Source organism: Bos javanicus, chromosome 6 (genome assembly GCF_032452875.1).
Source record: "Bos javanicus breed banteng chromosome 6, ARS-OSU_banteng_1.0, whole genome shotgun sequence".
In the NCBI taxonomy this organism is placed as follows: domain Eukaryota; kingdom Metazoa; phylum Chordata; class Mammalia; order Artiodactyla; family Bovidae; genus Bos; species Bos javanicus.
The window spans coordinates 30,808,826-30,828,622 of record NC_083873.1 but is presented as its reverse complement, the minus strand read 5'-3'; positions in this window follow the sequence as shown (position 1 = coordinate 30,828,622).

Here is a 19,797-nt window from a genome sequence, read left to right as displayed (position 1 = left end):
AAAAGCATCACTTTTTTGATGCTTAGCCTTCTTTATGGTCCAACTCTCACATCCATACATGACTACTGGAAAAACCATAGCTTTGACTAGATGGATCTTTGTTGGCAAAGTGATGTCTCTGCTTTTTAATATGCTGTCTAGGTTGGTCATAGTTTTTCTTCCAAGGAACAAGCATCTTTTAATTTTATGGCTGCAGTCACCATCTGCAGTGATTTTGGAGCTCAAGAAAATAAAGTCTGACACTGTTTCCCCATCTATTCCCCACAAAGTGATGGGACCGGATGCCATGATCTTAGTTTTTCGAATGTTGAGTTTTAAGCCAACTCTTTCACTCTCTTCTTTCACCTTCATCAAAAGGCTCTTTAGTTCTTCTTTGCTTTCTGTCATAATTTAATTCTTTATATAAAATATTACTAAATGTCTCTTCAACAAGGCAAAGACCATTTTTCATAGCCTAGTTAAAGATACTTACATTTATCTTACCATGACCCCTGGTTATGTCTGGTATCTGTCTGGTTGAACTTTTGTACTTACAGATGCATGATAAAAATACAAATGATTAAAACATAAATGCCACAATAATAAAAATCTGTTGGTCAATAAGAAAGAGACTTGACTGCATCCATAATCTTGTTCAAAAACATACAGGCTTATTTTTGTTACTGTTGAAACTTATCTCAGTAAGTTTTTTTCTGTAAGCTGTCAGCATTTATTCTGAACTGTGAATTACAACTGAAATCTTTGTAGCAAGTAAACAGAGGAGACACTGTCTAAATTGAGACAGGATAGAGGAATAGAAAAGGGAAAATGGGCTGAAAAATTAGATATATTAGATCAAACAGAAGAAAGTATATTTTATCCCATATTTCGAATTGCTATAACAGAGTTATTCCCTTTGTGATCCTTTGTTTCTTTTATTTCTTCCCAGTATTCAATCACATTTTCAATACAAATCATCGTATTATTTTGCAGAAACACTTTGTGTCCCTTGGTGGATTTATTCAGCTAATTAATGTTAAGAAAAGAATTACTGAAAGCAAATATTGCAAGAAATAATTTCCAAAATGAAATTTATACACTTGAAAGCTGATTCCTACAAAAATGATTTGGCTCTATAAAAAAAGAAGCAATCCATCAGCTCCATAGACCCAGATATGGGCCTGATAGGATTTCTTTTTCAGAGGAAATTACTGCTATGACTGATTCTTGTTAACCCTAGGGGGAAAAAAAATCCAATGGCAAGGTCTAATCTGAGACTGAGACAGAATGTTCTATTGTCTGAAATGATTGTCTTTGTGTAGTAGTTGAAAGACAAATTAAACGTTAGACTCGAGTGAAATATTCATTTTCCCTCTACTTCACAGGCAACCTCACTTTAACTGAATTACTACTATGTGCCTTTGCCCCTGGACTCCTCTCACATCCTCATAATTAAATTTACATCTGATACTTCATTTTAATTCAGACTCTCAGTGGAAGCCTGTCTGCTGGTGAGTGTTAATGTGCCCTGTTCCAGTACACTTGCCTAGCTGTGTTCACTGCCTCAACCATCCCTTAAACCATCCCATGCTGCTAAGGACTGTGCCAGACACAAATTCCTGCCCTATATTCTTTTCAAAGGTAGTTTTTTCTTGAGAGCTGTTACCAACACCACTTCCACCCTCCCAGAAGGTTCTTGCCAGCCCCCTGCACAGTAGGGACACCATGAGAATATTTATATCTAGTAGCTGTTTTTCTGGTTGTATTTACTTGTCTTCCTACAGGCTTATGAGAGTTGAATAGACCATGTTATATCTTTCAGTTGAAACTGCAGAGCCCCAAAACATTGAAACTGGCTGTTCTTTTTTTCTTAATGAGTTCCCAAGTATATCAACAACATGAAAATAATATTATTAAACATCACAAATTCTTTCCTTCAGCTTTCAATGGGAAGTCTGCTGAAACTGACACCTTTGAAGATATAGTTAAATGATAAATCATGACTCAATGGTTTTTCTATAGCTTGAATAAACTATGCATTTAATTGTGACAGAGCAGTGAAGCACGGGCTCTTAAGTTCAAAACCTGCCTACCCTCCAACAACTGGCTTTATGACCTTCAGTAAAGTACTCAAACTACCTGTGCCGAGTTCCTCATCCAGTAACATGACAATAACAATAGTACCTATTTCCTACTGCTATTATGAGAATTAACTGACCAAGTAAAGCACTTAAAACAGTATCTTTCTTGGAATTAGACCTCCACAAGTGTTACTCCTTATAATTAATAAGAATATTGTTAAATGAAAAATATTTCAGCATATTATTTAGTTTGTAGACACTATGAAGTCACAATATGGATTCCTGGATAATTTTCAAAAAGCATTTTTTGGTTACAGATTTCTTTCAGGTGGGTTCTTGAATTATTTTAATTTTTTTTCCTTCTGTCTCTTAGATCTTATTCCTCAGAACTTGCTTTGCTATCATATTGCTGTTATGAAAGCATGAAGCTTAAGTTAAAGACAAGCTTGTTCTAGAGTCATAGTATTTATAGTGAAGCAGGGCCATTACTTTGCTAACAAAGGTCCGTCTAGTTAAAGCTATGGTTTTTCCAGTAGGCCTGTATGGATGTGAGAGTTGGACTATAAAGAAAGCTTAGTGCCAAAGAACTGATGCTTTTGAACTGTGGTGTTGGAGAAGACTCTTGAGAGTCCCTTGGACTGCAAGGAGATCCAACCAGTCCATCCTAAAGGAGATCAGTCCTGAATATTCACTGGAAGGACTGATGCTGAAGCTGAAACTCCAATAGTTTGGCCACCTGATGGGAAGAACTGACTCATTGGAAAAGACCCTGGTTCTGGGAAAGATTAAGGCAGGAGGAGAAGGGGACGACAGAGGATGAGATGGCTGGATGGCATCACTGACTCAATGGACGTGAGTCTGAGTAAACTCCAGGAGTCGGTGATGGACAGGGAAGCCTAGAGTGCTGCAGTCCATGGGGTCACAAAGAGTCGGACACGACTGAGTGACTGTACTGAACTGAACTGAAGCCAATATAGGCCTCTATATTAACTACTAATGCTATTACTTTGTGTTCCTCAGTAGTATCTCCCATGGGATGAACACACTGTTTTGAAAAGGCAGGCAATACAATTTTTAAAAGAATTTCTCCTTCTAAGTTCTTCCTTCCCTACCACCACTTTTGTCTTTATTTACTGTTTTAGAGAATGGCTTGATGGCTTATTTCTGTTCACCTGATAAAGATGAAAACACATATGACACTGGAAAACTTTTTGAACATTTGTCAATATACTGTTTTCATGTTTTTCCTGTCTCTTAATAGATCTATAATTTCTTGCTCTTGTTTTTGCTTAAAAAGTAGAACTGGAAAGCACTCCAGTGCATTACAAAGAAAGTAAATGTTTTGTTTGTCCTAACATTTAGATTGTCAAGATAATATTCTATAATATAAAAGTAATTATAGGCATTTTTCATGTGCGTATGCTGAGTTGATCTTGGTGTTGTCATCTTGGCTTAAAATTAATAAGTCTAGTGAAATCAGGTTCTTCCTCTGACAAACAATATTTGTATGGTACAGTGTAATGTTCAGAACCCATCTTTTCAAATACCTACTATTTAGGTTAAGTCTTCTTCATGAAATGAGTAGCTAGTGGTATCATTATTCTTTTTTTATGCTGGTGAAATCAACATTTTTCTCATTTTACCTCCTGAATACAACCCTCATTAGACATTTGAAAGATATTTGCTCACAAAGATGAATTCATTTTCCTCTCAATCATAAGTCAAATCTTCCTGAGAATCTTGCACTTTTTCACTCTAACTATTCCTGTTCTTTATTCAACATTTCAGAAAGAATTGACTTTGATATTATAATGTCTGTGCCTACTGATGGCTGGTTTAAAAAACAAAACCACAGACCTTCTAATGAGAATTTTATAGGAAACAGAATTCAAAGCTGTTCAGTTGCTGACTAACTTCAAGGTTATTTATCTCATAGTGATTCCCATGTCCCTACAAGGAACTTGTTTATTTTGATGTATAAACTATAGAAATTAGATAACTGAAACCGAAGGTGATCATTTAAAGCAAGCCCTTTCGCTTCCTTGGTGGCTTAGTGGTAATGCAGGGCACACAGGTTCAATCCCTGGTTCAGGAATACCCCATAGGCCCATGGAGGAACAAAGCCCATGTGCCCCAACTGCTGAGCCTGTGCTCTGGAGCCCACCAGCCACAGCTACTGGAGTTGCAGCCGCATGCTGCGTCTACTAAGGCCCGCAGGCCCTAGAGCCCTGGCTCTGCAACAGGAGAAGCCACTGCAGTGAGAAGCTCGTGCACCACAACCAGCCAGGAGCCCTTGCGTGCTGCAACTAGTGAAAAGCCCCTGCAGCAACAAAGACCCAGCACAGCCAAAAATACATAAAGAAATAAATAAGTTTTAGAAAACAAAAATAAAGCAAGCCCTTTCTTCTAGCCCAGCAGGCCATGGGGCGTCAGGCCCAAAGCTGATCTTAGAGGTCCCTATGGTAGCTAGATCTGCCTAGAATTATGTTTTATATTCTCACTTAAATGCTTATTTTATAGAGTCAGCCCAAGCTTTCTTTCCCCCACAATTGTGCACACATTTTTTCCTGGCTTCCTTTGAAACCTTAAACAATATTTCTCCCCAAAGGACTATTTTATAGAAATACACATACCATGATTGTGGCTTTTTATTAGCATTTCTCTAACCTATATGCTCTTTTTGATTTCTTAAGACAGTCATCCACTGGAAATGCTTTGTATTTCACAGACCCCATATACAGGCACAGAGTTTATTGTGTAAGAATTTTTGTTACTTCTTGTACCCAGCAACAACAAAATAACTAACTCACAGAATTCCATACATATGTATTTCTCTCATTCATTGTGACTAGACCAACCTTAAGTTATGTTTTATTTAAAAGAAGAAAATGTGTAATGACAAAAATTAAAAACTGAGAGAATAAGCAGATTATCTGGCAAAAAAAAAAAAAAAAAAAGGATTTAAATCCTCATTTCTCTTCCTCTCCTTCTGTTAAAAGTTTCCATTGGGGGACTGTTTTTATTCTTATTTCTTGGCATTGGTGGGGAATAGAATAGTTTATTTTCTATAAAATAAAATATAAAACTTGAGAGCAATGTGTGCATACACAGGTACAGTATTTATGCTGTTTGGTGTTAATTTTTGGTGTTTATATAAACATATATATATGTTTGTCTTTAACTGTGAGCAACATTCAGATTTGTAAAGTGCATCCAAAGACACTTGCCATAATATTTTCTCCTTCTTTGCTGCCAACAGAGTTTTGTTACTTAAAATACATTAAAGGTGTACAACAATTAAAATGAAATATATAACTATAACTATGTATATATAGAGAGAGAATCTATGTGTTTTCATTTCAATGTGAAAAATGTATAGGAATATTGAAAGTACTTATATTGCAAGATGGGCCCATGTTCTCAAATACTTTTTACCATGACTATAGTTAACACACTCATTTACAAAATTCCAGTAAATTTAAGTCAGTGTGATACCTTCTCTGTGCTGTGACTTTCTTATGTCCTAGAAAACTAGACAAACTAAGATCACTCTAATTTTATATACTATCATTAAATTACAAAAATGACATCATCTAATTTAAAAGGTAGGATATTGTAATTAAAATAGTTCTCATTTTTGCTTCAAAACCAAAATGTAATGTGATTTTCTAATTTTATTCAGATTTGACTAAAGTGTTACTTTGAATTTATATGTAGATTATTATCCTATGCACACTACATTTTCTTTTCCTTTTCCACTCATGTTTATATCTTATTTCTTTTATTGCTGCACTTCTTTAAGCCTCTTGGAATGCTTTCTGAAATGAGGGATAAATTAAAATAAATTAATCAAAATACATTTAGAAACAATCACTTTTAAATGAAAAAGCAATAAACATTAAAGTGGACTAATTCTGTAATAGATTTAGGAACTATAGAATAACATACCTTATAAAAGTAATCACCTTTTTAGTAGGAATTTATGTCCCAGGTGGCCCTCGTAGTAAAGAATTCACCTGCTAATGTAGGAGACATTAAGAGATGTGGGTTTGATCCCTGGGTTGGGAAGAACCCTTGGAGGAGGGCATGGCAACCCACTCCGTACTTTTGCCTCGAGAATCCCATGGACAGAGGAGCCTGGTGGGCTATGGTCCATGGGGTCACAAAGAGTCAGACACCACTGAAGTGACTTATCACATACAAAGTTGTTATATTTTCCTTCAGAGGGTTCTAGATTGTCCAGACTGTGGCCACACAGTGACACCTTCACCCAGACTAAAACCCAGAGCTGTGACAAGGAAACTCGGCCCAATGCTAGTTTATGTGAAGTTCCAGGCATCCTCAGCCAGATTCTATGTTACAGCCACCACATTTCTGAATTCTGTGTTATAGCAGGCTGGCAGAGAACCCACTCTTCAAGGCAGATGCTTCTCCCCTCCAGAACAGCAGAGTCCACCAAATGACCTTTTGTGCTGAATCACAGCTAAAGAGACGGAGTGATTCCCCCAAGAACAACCAGCAGTCAAGCCCTGCTGAGCTGACCCTCTCATCTGCCATCAAATTCAAGGTATGTGCTGAGCAAAAGTGAAGGAAAGAAAATTTTTAAAAGTTATCAAAACTTTTGAGCACATAAACCGTCTCATAGGGAGATTTTTAAATGTAATCTTCAGTAATAAAATGTTGTAACTGAGCTTCAGCATCTTTCTAAAACAAAAATATATAAACCTTGTTTCAAAAACAACTAGTCTTGGAAAGCATGTAATTTATTTTGTATACCACCTGAAGATTGTTGAAATATCCTGACAATACCAGTTTGGTAAATAATAAGCCTGTGGAAAATATGCCTTTTTTTAAATTGGTATTCATGATAAGGTTTCTATGCAAAAAAAGAAAAAAAAAAAGGGGTGGAAATAATCCAAAATAAATTAAGGTCTGTGATCTATTGAGGCTTTTATTGTTGAGACAATTTGGAATTCTCCTTTGAGAAAATAGTAACCTATTATTTTGTAATTACCTGTTAAATTAATCATTATATTTACTTGGCAAACCTTACTCTGAAGATATAAATCAGTCAGATGAGTCCCAGAAAAAGGCTGAGTTCTCTTTACATCTTGCCTTTTATTGTCAATGCATTGACAACAGATGCTTGCTGCATTTAAGAAAAGAGATCTCTGATTTTGGGAAAGGTTTATGTCGAATTTATTTGCTACAAATAACAGTGTTAAAGGACTTTGAAATGGCTAAAAACAATCACCTTAAACCAGTGCAGCATGGGTTACTGACACCTGAAACTTCCATTGCTTATAAAATCACGATCTTCAAAAGCAATGGCTATGGATCACTTGTCTCTAAACCCCATCACTAAAAACAATAAGCTAGCTTCTCAACTCAGAGTCCTTTTCTTCTTTTGAATCTCACAGAATGAAAATCTGACCCACTATGTAAATACTCACTAGTACATCCTTTAAAATGTACATTGGATTGTATACAGTTTGTGCTTTGAGTTTTTTTTTTTTTCTTTTCTTTATCATGTCCAATAGAGATCTCTGAGAAGAGTAACTTAGCCCTTACAACACTACCATTTTCCAGGATGTCTGCCAAATGAGTACTTAGGAGGATGGCCTTTGGGCTGAGAGGAGTGTGTTATCCTCTCTCTGGGCACTAGACACAATCCAGGAGGCTCCCAGGAGGATAGGCTCTGTTATCTGATAGCTCTTTTCCATTTCTGACTAAATAGATGTCAAGAGTTTCCAAGGGGTTAATATTTCAATTTAGACCAATAAATATACTCCTGTAGCTGCTTTCTTGAATTGAGCATGTAATATTTTTATTATTTTTAGTTTCTTTTTTTCAGAAATGTGGATTCTATCATTGATCTCTCTAATTAAAAAATAAAATCCAGATTTTTCACCCTTCATTGAATCTAATTAGCAACCACCCAATGTTGCTCCATCTGAGTTTATAAGAAAATAGTGGTTCACTTTTTCCCTTTGCAATTTATCACATTTATAGGATTTGGGGAGCCATGGGAATCCTATTTTGTCATAGTCATAGGTAATGTTTTTAAATAATATTTGTCTTTTCTACATTTTGTCAATTTCCCTCTTGTTTATATTCTTTTTCAAAAGCCACTTTACACAATTCCTATTATATATTATGAAGTGAAGTGAAGTGAAGTCGCTCAGTCGTGTCTGACTCTTTGCGACCCCATGGACTGTAGCCTACCAGGCTCCTCTATCCATGGAATTCTCCAGGCAAGAATACTGGAGTGGGTTGCCATTTCCTTCTCCAGGGGATCTTCCTGACCCAGGTTCAAACCCAGGTCTCCCGCATTGCAGGCAGACGCTTTAACCTCTGAGCCACCAGGGAAGCCCCACTATATATTATGACCCCAGTCAAATATGGTGTGAACATCATAGCGACATTATGATTTAGGCCAAAGTTTGCAACCACTTTGCAATCACTAAAATAACTTGGAGAATTTTGTTCCAATACTGGTGCCAGGGCCTCATCCCCAGAAATTCTAATTTAGTCAGTGTAGGTTGGGGCTCCAGCATCTGTATGTTTCTTAGAAATAACTGTTAAGTGCTCTGGGTAGTGGTAAAGAATCTGCCTGCAATGCAGGAGATGCAAGTTCAATCCCTGGGTCAGGAAAATCCCCTGGGGAAGGAAATAGCAACCTATTCCAGTATTCTTGCCTGGGAAATTCCATGGACAGGGGAGCCTGGTGCGCTACAGCCCATGAAGTTGTAAAAGAGTCAGACACAACTTGGCAACTAAACAACAAACAAGCTATGTATTACATTATCACTACAAGGTTGAGAACCACTGACAAGGGCCTAAAGAGGAACTTAGATGCCTTCCTCTGGGTTGGTAATTACCAAAGGACAGAATAAACTATTAACAATGAAGCTTCACAAACTATAAAAAACAAACAAAAATACTGTTTTAAGATTTAATGATGACGTTTATAGAGTGTCAAAACATATTCCCCACCAGTCTAAGTATATGCTCCCTACTCCAAGCAAGTGTATTTCTCCTCTCCTTTATTCCCTATATTCTGGGAATTTCACAACTCCTTAACAAGTGAATCAAGAAGCTGGGAAGAAAGAGGAGAACTTGTAAGTGGGAGAAAGAGAAGGAAACTAACACCTGCTTAGCTAGATCTACCAGGAATCAGCATTGTCATTTTCTGTGTTTTCTTTAGTCCTTTCAACCACTGTGAGGTGTATGGTATTATATCTGCTTTATGGGAGAGATAACTGCTTCAGAATGATTGTACAGTTTATCTGCATTTACATCACCAATAAATGGTAGAGGAAGATTTCTAATCCAAGATTCTCTTCATATTATTTCCACTAACTCCAAGGAATGATCGAAGATTTGTTTTGTTATTCTTCACTCAATGGTGAATGTGGAAATGAAAAGACCTCTCCCTGTCCATGGGATTCTCCAGGCAAGAATACTGGAGTGGGTGGCCATTTCCATCTCAAAAATAGCTCTCAGTCGTGTCCGACTCTTTCCGACCCTATGGACTGTAGCCCACCAGGCTCCTCTATGGAATTCTCTAGGCAAGAATACTGGAGAAGGTAACCATTCCCTTGTCCAGGGGATCTTCCCAACCAAGGGATCGAACCTGGGTCTCCCACACTTCAGGGAGATTCTTTACCATCTGAGCCACTAGAGCAGCCCAGTTGAAGAGTGGGGACTACGTAAAGGAATAGAGGAATGAAGCCATGTAGAACTACCTAAGTATCTATTTGTTCAGGTAAAATTAAGCATATGAGAAGATGAAAGCCAGAAGTTTTTAGTTTAAGGTCTGGCTCTGATACTCTGTAGGTGTCTAACACTGGGCAAGTCAGGTGCTCAGAATTTGTTTCCTCCTTTGCAAAGCTGAGACAATAATGTCTGCAAGCAACAGTGTGGAAGTACCCAACCTAAAACAGGTACCCAAGCCAATCCTGGGGAGTGGTGCCTTTTCTTTTTAATTGAAATATAGTTGATTTACAATATCACACTTATAGGTACACAGCATAGGGATTCAGTTTTGTTTTGTTGTAGATTATATTCCATTATAGATTACTAAAAGATAGGAAGTGGTGTCTTTTAAGGAAATGTAAGGCTGAGATCTGAAAGATGAGATGGAGTAGAATGTCCAGACTGAGATAAGGCAAGGTTTGGAAGTGAAGGAGAAAATATGGTGCTTTTGAGGAATTAAAAGTTTAACATGGCTGAAACATAAAGGAACAATAGTGAAAACTGAGGTTGTAGTGGTAAGAAAACAATGAGTTGGGACTTTAGTGGATGGGCTGGTGGTAAAGCACTAAAGATTTTGTGTGTGTTTGTTTATGTTTTGCTTTGATTTTAAAGCAGAGAAGTAACTGGATTGGATTAGCACCTTAGAATCTAAGATGGATTATGCTGAAAAGTTGGGGAGTTAACTGGAGGAGGGTCAAGCTGAACTCTAACATACCAAAGAGAGCAGTCTCAGTCCATGAGGTGAGACATGAAGATGGGTTAAAGCTAAGGTAGTGGAAATGGAATACTCTGTTTTCTCTTCAGTCACACAAATCTTTTGCCTTCTCCTTTGAGGTTTTAAATACAGCTACCTCTTCTCACTATTGACTTGTCACTTCACAAAGGTTTTTATTACTTGGCCTGGTTTTTATTTCCTGCTTTTACTTACTCTAACATAGGTTCATTTTTAAAATTTGTTTTTAATATCTCTCATATCAAAGTAGAAAATTATATGAATATTTTCTAGCTACAAAGCATATTTAGAGATGTGTATGAGTGTCACACTTGTATTGAAAACCAAGAGAAGTACAATATTTGCTCTCACTTACAAAGTCTAGTTGATTGGCTTGGGAAAGTTTTTCCCAGTGTCTGCAGACTTCAACAGCTACCGAGCAACTTTTACACAAAGCAATGTTTTCACATTCTCTACTCCTTAATTTACTTGACAAACTAACATTTTGTGTTTTTATTGCTCTTTAGGGCATGTGCTTTTATACAATAATATAAACTCTTCAAGACAGTAGCTGCATCAGGATTCACTTGCCCTGAGAGAGCAAGGTCATCAAGGTTATACCAAACTGCTCGATGATGGATTATCCTAGACAGCATTTCCCAAAATCTTTATACAGTATGTCACAAGCAGGTCAAAGATCATGTAACTCTTCTGCTGGGCCCTCTGTCTTGAGATGCTCACTCCCACTCTCAGTTATGTACTAGAAGAAGGCAGGAGGGTTTGCAGAGGTTTAAAAATAAGTCACATGAGAAGACCTAAGAAAGCAGGCCTCTAAACTGCAACTGGAAAACACTGCTTGAAATACATCAAATCTAAGGCAGGGTAAGATATAAAATAATAGAATGTCAAATGTTAAGTAAGGTGGGTCTCCTTGATTTGGCAAAGTTCAGAGTGCCTTCAGATTGGTTCATGAGCTACAGAAAGCAAAAAAGTTATTTTGGCAAATGAGAAAACAGTGCTAAAACAATGTTTCTTTCATTTCAAAGAATTCTTTTCTATGGTGTGCTGTTTCACTGTGACATACATGATCTCTCCCTCCTAACAATTTCATATGATTTACAGCTCTTCCATATTAAACTTTGTTTCTTAATGTTATGTATAATAGCAATAAATTTTGAAATTAAAGTAAAAGTATTAATTTGACATTTATTAATCATTTCACTTCAACGTTATAAAAATGACATTTTTAAACTATTCTGGCAAATTATTTTTAATATAGTTCTCATAGTTGCTACTTCAGTTGCATATAATAAAATTTTAAAATCCTTGACATATACCACTTGAAGTATACCACATAGTACCACATATATATCTGCTAAATCTCACATAATTCTTACTGAAATAGGAAAAATGCTCTCTCTACTTCTCAGCAACACAGTATGTAAATTGCTGTGTCAAACACTGTGTCAAAGTTGCTCTTTTATCTCAACACAAGACAAAATAAGTTTTTTTCACCTGTATTCCTAAACAACCAGTGTTTATTTTTATTATGATAATAAGAATGAGTTAAAATCCTTAAACACATAGTTATATATTATTTTATTTTTCTATCATCGAAATAAAGCACAGCATTAGAAAAAATTTTAATTTCATGTTCTTTATTTTTATCATATTTTTCCTGCCAGAATTGAAAACATTTTATAAAGACTACCTATTTTATAAAGACTATATTAGTTTTGCCAGTATAGACACAATCTTAGTGCTTTCAAATTATAAAGAGATTAAATGTCAAAAATGAATCTATAAAGTTATCAAAGCCCTACTTTCTCTTATTTAGGTATTATTAGATTCTACTTTGTTCTTTAAAAAAAAAGTTAAGGCAGCTCTTCAAAATGTGTAAGAAATCACTCATGTTATATATTTTATAGTACTTTATACCGAAGTAAGATACTTGGACAGAAAGGAGATCAAACCAGTTAGTCTTAAAAGAAATCAACCCTGAATACTCATTGGAAGGACTGATGCTGAAGCTGAAGTCCCAGTATTTTGGTCACCTGATGTGAACAGTGACTCATTGGAAAAGTCCCTGATGCTGGGAAAGATTGAGGGCAGAAGGAGAAGAGGGCGTCAGAGGATGAGATGTCTGGATGGCATCACTGATGCAATGGACATGAACTTGGGCCTGCTGCAGGCCATGGAATTGCAAAGAGTCATACACGACCGGGCAACTGAACAACAATAATAGAAAAAAGAATGTAAACATATATGTGTCTCCAACAGTGAAGAATTTCATCATCAAGTAACCATTAAGACAATGTTTCTAGAAGAAGTTGAACTCCCCTGCTACTATACTCTAGGGCAATCATCCTCCCCTAAGCTTAACATCTGACCTGAGTTGACCAAAGGCTAGTACTGACTAGACACTGCCCAGGAAAAACAGACAGGGGATGCATGGGGGTGTGTTGGGAGATGCAGATATTGCAAACAGAAGCACAGACCAGGAGCGATGAGTACCCCTTCAATCCCCTTCTACATTCTGCTACATGTATGGTCTGGAGCAAATTATGTCAGCTCTCTAAACTTCAGTGTCCTAATCCATAGTTCAGAGGTAATATCTGCACCTTTCTTTTAGATTTATTGTGAAGACTCAATGAGACAGTCCAGGTAGCACACTTGTTATAGTTCTTAGCACTTGTCTCACCATGGTGAGACAAGCTGCATCACTGGAACCACCCACTGTGTCAGTTCTAGGTACATCTATTGCACCTGCTTTAAGATATATTTTTTCTTCTTATGACTGATAGAAGAATGACATCAAAGGGAAGGTTTGTCTTTATTTGCAAAACAACACTATGGGAAATTTAGCCAAGACCAGAATATTAGTTAACATCATTAATTTTACCTAATTGTGTCATACAGAAGTGATTTTTTTTAATTTTATTTTATTTTTAAACTTTACATAATTGTATTAGTTTTGCCAAATATCAAAATGAATCCGCCACAGGTATACATGTGTTCCACAGCAAATCCATTTCCAAGATTGATTTAGTCTCTCAAGTCTCCAATAACATACTCAAGTACCAACTGTCTTCATTCTTTTTGTAATTCTGATCACCTGCACTGAAACTAATCATTTCCCTTGGAGAAGGCAATGGCACCCCACTCTAGTACTCTTGCCTGGAAAATCCCATGGACGGAGGAGCCTGGTAGGCTACAGTCCATGGGGTTGCAAAGAGTCGGACATGATTGAGCGACTTCACTTTCACTTTCATACAGGATGCTTTAAAGTTAGAGTTGCTAAAAAAAAAAAAAATTTTTTTTTGGTCATTTTCATCATCATCTGGGATCTGTGATAGTAACTTAAAGTAGACACAGTGTTATCCTATGTCCAGTCTTTCTGTGTCAATCAGTAATTGCCTTTTTACTTCAGGAAAACAAAATTATAACTATAATTCACATATTTCTAAGTTCATCTCAGCTCATTCACAAACAGTGCAGGGATGATCCTCATCATCAGTGGAAATGAAGTGTGGCATAGTTTACATTTCTTATTATCACATGGACTAGCCCACAAAATCTTTAGCTCATTCTCAATGCTCAAAGCATAGCCAGTTTTGAGGCATCAAGATTTTCTAAAGGTAAATGGAAATGTAACCTAAAGTCAGCAACTGAAATTTCATAACTTAACTTATTCTTTCATATTTTAGATGTTATCCTTTAAGCAGTAAACCAAATATTTATGCAATTGCAGCTGATTAAAAATAAACTGTTATTAATAAGCATATTAATATACAGGTAAAATTATCTGAAGATCTGCAAAAGGAAATAACAAGGTTTTTTTTCCTATGATCTGTATTCACCTTCTTATATTTAACATGCATTTATTGAGCCTCTAAAATGAGTCAGGCATTGTACTTGGCACTGAAGATACAGAAATGAATAAAGCAGATGTTATCTCTGAACTCACGCTGGACTCCAATGTAAATGATAAAAAAGAAAATGTACTATAAGTAAATTCCTTTATCACAAATAAAATGATGAGAACAGTGAAAATTTTGAAGATGTCACTTAAGTAAACTTACTACCAGAAACTGGAAGTAAAAATCCAATGGGTCTTTATGCACCGATATTTGTACTCATACAAGATTTAATAGAATTTTAAAATTTTATAGTAGAAGACATGTCAAATGCAGTTTAAATTTCTCAGTCAGAGAAATTATATTTTCTTACAAGTGATTATTACATTTTTAGAGACAGACACAACAAATAATAAGAAGCTTTATTTGAGAGGAGAAACAAGCATGGGTTTTGTGTTTTTTTTTTAGATGAAAGAGGTATAATAAATTTATGAGACCTCACATACAGCTATAATATAATAAATTAGAAGGATTAATAGAATTGTGAGCTACAGTAACCTGCACTAGTAGAATGCCTATTTTATGGAGCTTGATAATACAGTTTATCATTGACTCCATGGGAATTCCCACAATATATTAGCTGTGGTGTAACAATAAAGCACACACAGTAAGGGGCATGTCCCTTTTGACACACATTCTCTTCCCACACTTATTTTACCAGGGAAACAACTCTGGAGCAGTTTAATTAAACTCCACTGCAATGAATTAGTCCAGGTCTTAGCCCTCTGACAGAGAGGGGCCTGGCAGTACCACAGGGGTTTGTCCCCTTATGATACCAGAGACACTTCAGAAAACCTGGGAAAAAAAAGTATAGTGTCCCTCAAATGACAGTGTCACCAGGCAAGACTAGAGCTGTCAATCAGGTCACTGAAGGAAGCACTCACCCCCTTTGGAGAAGTGTTTATATTTCCCCATTTGTTGACCATGGAGCAGTCTTTTGGAAAACATCTAAATGCCCTGGGAAGGTTATATTCTATTGCAGCAAGACCCACTGATCACTTGAAACAAAAACAGCTGTGTATTTTTAAAGTCCACTGTGTATTCATAGCTAGCTTTGGAAAAGCAAGCGAGAAAGTAATAACTGGAAATAAACTTAGGATGATGATGAGTTCAAATAAACTCTATTAGAAATGCATATGAATAAAAACATTTTCATTCAAAGTAAAACCTCTCCAGCTAAACATGATCTAGAATATCCAAGATGGGAGGGTATTACAGAAGACAGGTTATTTCCCCAGAGTTTCTGATCAACAGTGTAGTAAGGTTACACCCCACCCCCATGACAAAGAAATTCTTACATTATTGATGAATATGCTTATTTTATCTGAACACTGTTTATTAATTCATAAGGGTGTTTGGAATTGAAAAATAAAAATTTACAAAACAATTACATTTTAAATAACTGCTTCTAGCTAGATGCACTGAATACTTAAGTGAATAAACACACAAAGACCTCAAAAGAATTTATTAGACAATGGCAATTAGAGCTCTAATAACCTGGCTCCACTGGAATTACTGAGCTCTATTTAGATGCCAGACATGGCACCTTAGTGATGGGTATGCCATGTCGCCACCCTGCCTCTGGCTGGGGACCCTGAGAAATGACAGCCCCATCAGGTGTCGTATAAAGCAGCTGACCTCACACTCTTAGCACTTGATCTTTGCACTGCAAGTGACCATTTGTCACTGTTGCCCAGAGATGAAACTCAGGTGACTCAAGGTCACCACTGCCTTTTCAAAACATGAGATAATTACAAGTTATTTTGTAAGTCTAAGACACAAGATGCAAATTTACTTAGAAAAATAATAGGCAAATTAAAAGCAAGGAATAGAATTCTTTATTCATAGGGAATATGCTTTCTAATCATTACGAAAATTATCCAGACTTGGAACTTTTTGACCAAAGGAAAGAAAGGAGAATTATGGTTGCCTGAAAACTTTGTCCTAAACAGGTATCAGTGAATAAAAGTATTTCTACCAGAGCAAACACATTAACATAGAGCATTCAGAAGCTTACTCACAAAAATATTTCTCTTTCCTTTTCAAACAAGGTATAGATATCTAAGATTAGTTTTTTTCTATAAATTTGGGTTCACATCATAAAAAAATTCATTATTTGAATTATGACCATTATGACCATAACATTTTCAAGCTTTGGGAATAGTATTATATCCTTTATTTGTTGTGCCTCAGAAATTCCAGAATTTGAGCCAGTTAGTTAAGAGATAAACTCCTCATATTTCTAGTCTTCTGGATTCTTGATCACCTGAGGTGATCCTGAAATCTCTGTGATTTCAAAATAGTAAATATTGTGTGTTAGTGATCTTGATCTGCAAGTTAGTTACTTGTAGGCACTGTGCTAAGTGCTTCATTTTAATTCTCACTAGAAGCATAGGAGTTTGGTATTATTATCGTCATTTTGATGATCAGCAAACTGAGAATCAGAAAACATATATTATTTACCCAAAAGCAACAGAGCTAATAGGGAGCAGAGCTTGGATTCAAACTGAGTCTTTCTAACTTTAAAAGAGATGAGTTAAATTCTTAGCTACATTATCTCACAAAATTAAAGTTTTAGAGAGCTTTTCTCACTAGTAAATATTTCCATACTATAGTCTACTTGAAAAATATCTTAATTTTTTTCAACAAGATTCCTAAGAGATTGAGTCAACTCTTCTCTCTCTAAATCCGTCCTATCAAGTAGCGACAGAGGCCAAAATATTGTTATACGGGGGAAGCCACTTTATTATATAGACTGGACTTAGTTGCTCACATGCCTTGTGATTGTGTCCATTCTTCATAAACCTATGTCTCCATAGGAGGGGAAAAGTGGAAAATTTTCTTTCCACTGGATATGCAACTCTGACACTGAAAATAAAGCATTGCTTTAATTGTCAATGGAAAAGAAAACTGAAACTCGAAGCTATGATATGGCTGGAACCATTTTGCTTCCCATCACTACCTCCCAGCTCCCAGCCTAACCCTTGGTTAGGAGAAATGGGATACATTGAGAATGTATCATTGAATCACTTTTTAATTTATTGGAATTTGAAGAGCATGATGTATATTTTTGTGAATTCAGTACCTCAGTTTTAACATTCATGGCCCTTGTTTTCTTAATTTATATTCCCATATTTTCCTATTTTATAGTATTTATGAAACAAAGTTTAGTATCATCCTTTGAACCTTTTATTCAGAAATGACAAGCATATCAATGAAAAATAAATTTTTTACAATTTTAATATTTCCATATAATTAGAATTAATATTTGGCCAACTTTGAATTTGGTGGTCCATACCAACACTTTTTTTAAAATTAAAACATAATTTTAAAGTATTTTAAAATATTAAAAAGCAAATACATAGAAAGACTTAAATATAGCTGATGTCAAGAGAAAAAAAGAGAAACAACCAGATGCCAGAAAGTAGCCAGAACACGAAGCTTACAAGACACATTGAATCAAAGATGTGGGCAAGTTACATGACCAGCTGCTAAAGTTTCATTTTCCATGCAGGAACAAGAGATTTTGCCTTCAACCTAGGCTCTGTAAAGAGACAGAAACCAGACTTTGCATGAAATTGAGGTCTCGAAAGAAATGTCTCTTCTGTGTAAGAAAAGGACTCCATCCAAAAGTTCAAGACAAAAAAGGACACTGTCACTTCCAAGGGCTCTTCAAGGTTTAGAAAAATAAGCATTTGTTTTCAAAAGTGAACATTCAGCATGTGGTATCTTGTGGCATAGGAATCCTTAAACTCCTGTCCTAAAAGGATTAAATTGAATAAAATTAAACCCAACTCTAATTTTAAACAAATAGGAGAGGAAAATGCAAAGCTACTCTGCATTAGCACTACAGAATTCTAAGATGACAGTTGTTTTCATTCAGCATGATTCTCTGGCCCTGGACAAACACAACACACAATCATCAACAAAGCTGATCTAAACTGCAAAGTACAAATCCTACGAGGAAATGCTCCAACATGAATACAATAAGCAGTACAACAAATGGGGGGGAGGTTTAGAACCCATGATCTTAGAGTAATAAGGTAATATGAAGGCAACTATAAACTAGGTGCGTTTAAAACTATTGAGGGGATAATAAAAAGAAAAAACTATTAAAACAGAATAGAATATTATCTTAAAATTAAGATATTGAAAAAATGTGTATAACTTCAGGAAAAAAGTAAAAGGTAATTTTGGAATTAAATATAGTAATTAAAAATATAAAGGATGAATTATATACACAGCAGAATACATGGAGCTGCAAGTTTAGAGAACTGAAAGATAGTTCTGAAGAAATGCTGCTGCTGCTGAGTCGCTTCAGTCGTGTCCGACTCTGTGCGATCCCATAGACGGCAGCCAGGAGTAATATAGTAAGAAGAGAAGTGAAGAAGTAAGAAACATGAAAGAGAGTAGAAGTAACATGGGAAATAAAAATGTTGAACATATAGGATATAGGAGTTCTAGGAGGAGAGAAATATATTCAGTAAGATGATGCTTGGTCATTCTCTAAATTAATGAATGGCATGAATCACTTGATTTAAAAATCATGAAGAGCCCAAAGCTCAATAGTAAACATAAGTCCACTTCAAAACACTTCTTGCTGAAACTACAGAATATAAAAGCAGAAAGAAAATATTAAAAGCAAACATAAAGAAAAGAGAGTTTATCTGCAAAGGAATAAAAATCAGACTGTCAATAGACTTATAAGGAGATAAAACAGAGTCCAGAAAATAATACTCAAGAAAAATAACTGTCAATCTAGAATTCTATAACTAGGTCAAATAGCACTCAAAGGCAAGGATGAACAGGTTTCAGGAAATACAAAGAAAGAGGAATAAGCTAAATGACAATATGAAGAAGTAATAAAAAAGATTCAGTAAGTGGAACATTCTCAAAAAAAAAAAAAACCCAAAAAACTGGTCTGGTATCTTAAAAAAAATCAACATCATGAGACTTCCCTGGTGGCACGGTGCATAAGAACTTGCCTGCCAATGCAGGGGACGTGGGTTCAGTCCCCAGTATGAGAAGATTTCACATGCCATGGAGCAACCAAGCCCACGTGCCACAACTACTGAGCCCACGCACTGCAGCTATAGAGCCCACGTGCTGCAAACACTGAAACCTACACACCTCGAGCCTGTGCCCTGCAGCAAGAAAAGCCACTCAATGAGAAGCCCATGCACAGCAGTGAAGAGTAGTCCCCACTTGCTGCAACTACAGAAGGCCCAAACAAAACAACCAAGACCCACCAAAGCCATAAATAAATAGTGAATGAAGTGAGAGCCACTCAGTCGTGTCCGACTCTTTGACACCCCATGGGACTATACAGTCCATGGAATTCTCCAGGCCA